Source organism: Oryctolagus cuniculus, chromosome 1 (genome assembly GCF_964237555.1).
Source record: "Oryctolagus cuniculus chromosome 1, mOryCun1.1, whole genome shotgun sequence".
NCBI classification, from domain to species: domain Eukaryota; kingdom Metazoa; phylum Chordata; class Mammalia; order Lagomorpha; family Leporidae; genus Oryctolagus; species Oryctolagus cuniculus.
The window spans coordinates 111,937,373-111,942,360 of record NC_091432.1 but is presented as its reverse complement, the minus strand read 5'-3'; positions in this window follow the sequence as shown (position 1 = coordinate 111,942,360).

Here is a 4,988-nt window from a genome sequence, read left to right as displayed (position 1 = left end):
TTTCCCATGAACTTTTTGAAGTTCCCTGGCATGTGGGACATCTTCCTGCACAGCTTTCGGTCTTGGCTGTGACGACTGTCACCGGCCAGCTGTGTCGCCCTGGGCCCATGAGTGACCTCTCCGTGCCTCACTTCCCCCTCGGGCGCTTGTGAGGGTTGAGTGACGTGGCATCTGTAAAGTGCTGGCCACAGTGCCTGGCACGTGGTCAGTGCCACGTGAACATTGTCAGTGAAATGAACAGGAACATTTCCGTCCCCAGTTCATGAATCACCCCCTTGCACACCCCTATTTTGATGACCGAGAGCCGAGTCTGCACACATCACTCGTTCTCTGTTGTTCTGTTTCCTTCCTTCCTCCCTTCCTTCCTTCCTTCCTTCCTTCCTTCCTTCCTTCTCTCTCTTTTCTCTCCCTTTCCCTCCCTCCTTCCTCCTCCCTCCTTCCTCCCTCCCTCCCTCCTTCCTCCTCCTCCCTCCTTCCCTCCCTCCCTCCTTCCTTCCTTCCTTTCTAGGCAGAGTTACAGACAGAGAGGTCTTCCATCCACTGGTGCACTCCCCAGATAGCTGCAATGGCCAAAGCTGGGCCTATCTGAAGCCAGGAGCCAGGAGCTTCTTCTTGGTCTCCCATGTGGGTGCAGGGGCCCAAGGACTTGGGCCATCTTCCACTGCTTTCCCAGGCCATAGCAGAAAGCTGGATCAGAAGTGGAGCAGCAGGGACTGGAACCGGTGACCACACAGGATTCCGGCACTGCAGACAGCAGCTTTACCTGCTCCGCCACATTATGGCCTGAGGGTTTGACCCACCTACACTCCGTGTCAGACGCTGGCTTCTTTCAGATCCGTGACTAAGGGAAACTGAGAAGGGCCTGAGGTGGCCCCCTCCTGCTCTGGGCAGGGCTGGGCCGTCTCAGAGCCACAGGGGAGTTTTGTCCAGCTGTGTGTGCTTGGCCCATTCTAACTGCTTCTCTACCAGAGACCCAGCCTTGCCTCAGTGCAGCTGTGGTGGTGAGAGGCGGGGCCCTGGGGGCGTGGGTAAGTTAGTACAAGAATGGGTTCCAGATAAGGAGAAGTTCCATCCTGATTTTGTGGTTGCTTGTCCTTCCACTGAGTGACAGCATGGCTTGTGGGCCATGCCAGGTGCCAGGGCCACGCTCTGGACTTTCCAGCCTCCAAAACCATGGGCCAAACCATCTTCCTAGGGCAGTGGTTTAAGACACCCCTTTAGACACCTGCATCCCATATCACAGTGCCTGGGTTTGAGTCCTGGCTCCACTCCTAATTCCAGCTTCCTGCTAGAGTGTGCCCTGGGAGGCAGCAGGTGATGGCTCACAAACTTGGGTGCCTGCCGCTCAAATTGAGTTCCCAGCTCCTAGCTTTGGCCTGATTGTTGTGGACGTATGGAAAGTAAACCAATGAGTGGGGAGTCTCTCTCTCTCTCCCTCCCTCTCTCCCTCCCTCCCTCCCCCCCCATCTGTCTTTCAAATAAATAATCATTTCTACATCCCCAACTATTGTTTGCCAATCCCCCAGTCGCAGGCATTCTGTTAGAGTAACACAAATTGAATGGAGGCAGATCTTCCCTGCAGGTGGGTTCTGGGGGAAGCGTGGCTCCCTCAACACCAGTTTCAAGCTTTCTGGCGAACCGTGAAACCACTCATCTCTGCTGTTCGCGGCCCTGTTTGCAGTGTGTTGTTCCTGCAGCCCTGGGGGAGGCGAGGGCCGTGCCAGCATGGGGGCTGTGTCTCATTCTCTGTGCGGCTCCACTTTCCCCATCCCTGCACCTCTGCCCTGCCCCTGCCTCGACAGCCAGGGCAGCCAAGTCCGGGCCACCTGTGCACATCAGGCTTTACGTCCTTGGCCAAGACCATGTTTACGGCAGCAGAGTCACCTGTCGAGTCCTGTTTTCAAATTCAGTCTCACTTCCCCTGCCTCCAATCCGCCAGGTGTGTGCCGTGTGTGTGTGTGTGTGTGTGTGTGTGTGTGTTGGGGAGGGGGGTGTAGAAGCTGTTAAGGAGGGAGGAGGTGACATGGCCCTTGTGCCCGGGCAGCAGCCCATCTTCATGGGGTTGGTGGTCTCACCCAAAGAGCGGTGTTGAGGATGGAGCAACCCTCCCACCCACTGCCCTCTCTCTGCAGGAGCCAAGGCTCCATATGTCTGCAGGTGGCCAAGCCACACTTCCTGCCTGTTCCCTGTTTATTTCTGTCACTGGCAAATGGACGGAGGGCAGGCAAGGGTTGTGTGGAGGTGAGCGTGTCCCAGTGCCAGCCTAAAGACAATCAGTCCATTTTGTGCTGTCAAGTCTTAAAAAAATAAATAAATAAATAAATAAAAAACAGAAAACCACAGCCCCACTACAGAGATGGGTGTCGGCAGCTGCAGCGTGGGGAGCGCTTGGGAGGGTGGCCGGTGTGGGGCGTCAGTGGAGTTTCTGGGTGAAGGCTGGAGGAGATCTAATGGGAGCCTGGCCCACAGGGATGGAGGGGGAGAAAAGGAAGGGAAACACGCTCTGACTTTCTACTCTCTGTGTCCTGTGCCACAGGCTATGCCCAACCTTGCCCCATCACTGTGCACAGTGCGTCTTAGGCTCCCCGCCGACACCACAAAGGTGCGCTTGGCTGGCAGACCCAGCTCACAGCTGTGGGCAGGCGGCTGGGCCGCTGGAGTGTGGAGATGCTGCTGACGCAGCGTGCTAGGGCCTGGCCGCGGCAGGAGCTGGGGATGACTCAGGTTTCTTTACGGGCGATGGAGTCGATGGCGAAGCATTACCGGCTGAGCGCATTGGGTTGACCCCGTTGGAAGCGAGAGTGCTTTTAGATGGTCTGTGTCCAGGCCTTGGCAAACCCCACGGAGGATGATTTATTGATGAGGCTGGTGCCTCAGTCGGGCTTGACTGAGTGCTCTTGGCCACGGAGTGAAGCTTGGGAAGAGGCCGCTGGCTTCGGGGTTGCCTGGGGTGCGGCGTGCAGACGCCACCCGCTGGTGGAAGCTCCCAGCCCTCTGCTTTTGAGGTCACTTTCCTCTCCAGAACCATCCTGGATGCCCCCACACTCCCTTGTCCCCTCTTTCATTCCCCTGCCTGTGGCCAAGGCTGCCTGCAGAGGAGCAGGTTCAAGCTCAGAAGGGCAGTTCTCAAAGCTGAAGTCCCTGGGCCTCAGCCCTGCCCTGTGAGAACCGCTCAGTGGGCTGGGCTCTGAGGACGCACAGACCAATTGGGCATAGAGCTGCGGGCGGTGCGGCCTCCCCAGGAGGTGGCTTCTGAGCTGTGCTTGAGCGAGATGTGGGGAGGCTGCAGGGAAAACAGCGTCCCTGGACCAGAGAGGAGGCTGCGTGTGCTTAGGGAGCTGCAGGCCGTGCCACAGACGCTTCCTGGGCACCCTCGCTAGGCCAGCCTTGTGCCAGTCCTGGGGAGAGGAATCATACGTGGCCCCGAGCGGGAGACAAAAGACGTCTTTTCCGCCCTATCGCCTCCCTCCCTCCCTCTCTCCTCTCTCTCTCTCTCTTTCTTTTTATTTGTTTTACTTATTTGTTTGCTTTATTTAGTTGTTTATTTTGTTCCACCCTCTGGTTCACTCCCAGTGACCTCAACAACCAGGGCTGGGCTGGGCTGGGCTGAAGCCGGGAGCTGGCAACTCCCCCAGGTCCCCCACGTGGGTGGCAGGAGCCCAGTCACTTGAGCCATCACCCCCGCCCCCCAGGGTCTGCGTTAGCAGGAAGCCGGACTCAAAGCCAAGCACTCTGCTGTGGGGGGCGGGAATCTTCACTGCTAGGCCGAGGGCCTGCCCCACCCCCCTTGTAATTGTACATTCTTAGAGGGTGCCCCGTGACACTTTATTACGTGCATACGTGTGCTGACAGAAGCAGGGCAGCTGGCGTTCCCGTCTTTCTCGCTGGAGACTCTGAGCTCTGGTTTTTCAGGAAGGACTTTGCTGCAGGGCACCTGCACCCGGTGCTTCCCTCCCAGTGCATTCTGGTCCCTGATCTCCAGCCTCCGCCCTCTCCCCTCCGCCACGCTTCCCAGGCTCCAGGAGTCACTAGTCCAAGTTCAGAGCTTTTCGTGGCTCCACACAGGGGAGAGAGCACTCAGCGTTCGTGCTCCCGCGTCTGATGTAGCCCTTGACACAGCGTCCTCTAGTTCCACTCGTCTTGCTGCAGACGGTGGGACATCACCTCTTCATGACTGGATGATATTCCCTTGTGTACACAGCTCTCATTGGCCTCATCCGTTCAGCTGCCGACGGACACCCAGGTTGAGTCCATGTCACAGCTATCGGGACAACAAGGTGTCTCTTGGATTTCTTCTGGCTATGTATTCCCGAAAGAGGGGTGGCTGGGTTATAACACACCTTTTGAGGGACTTGCACGCATCTGGAATCAGACCTTTCATACAGACCAGCAGCCCCCCAACTCAGGGATCATGCAAGATGACTCACTGTGAGGGCAGGAAAAATTCCGGAACCTCCGCTTCCCTGTATTCCCGAACTACAGATACAGACAGCATTAAGCTTTTCTACTACTGAAGGCAGGGGCTGGCCCTGGTGCCCGCAGTTAGCCCTTGTGCCAGGTGCCTGCACAGGACCTGCAGGGTCCAGGGGAGGCAGGGCACAGGGAGACCCACAGCCAGGACCAGAGGGTCCTCGCCTCCATCCTGCCTCAGCATATCATGATGCCGTTCCCCGTGTCAGTGGGGGATGGATCCGCGAGCTTAGCTAGTGGGTCCTTGCGGAATGAACAAGGGGCCTTAGCAAGAAAAGGCACTGGGAGATGGCCAGCGATGCAGGCACAAGCAAACAGGAAGACGGCGGCGAGGCTGCTGCCCCCTACTCTCAGAGTGGGATTTTCATTTCTTTCCATCTCCGGGTGAAAATCCTAACAACCTAATCATCATTGAAAGGAGTTGGCAGAGAGAAATCCAGGTTATCAAGGTAATTTGAAATATAGATTCAAATCTGATGTGAGTAATTCGTAAAGGCGTATGATACGTTCCCACATTG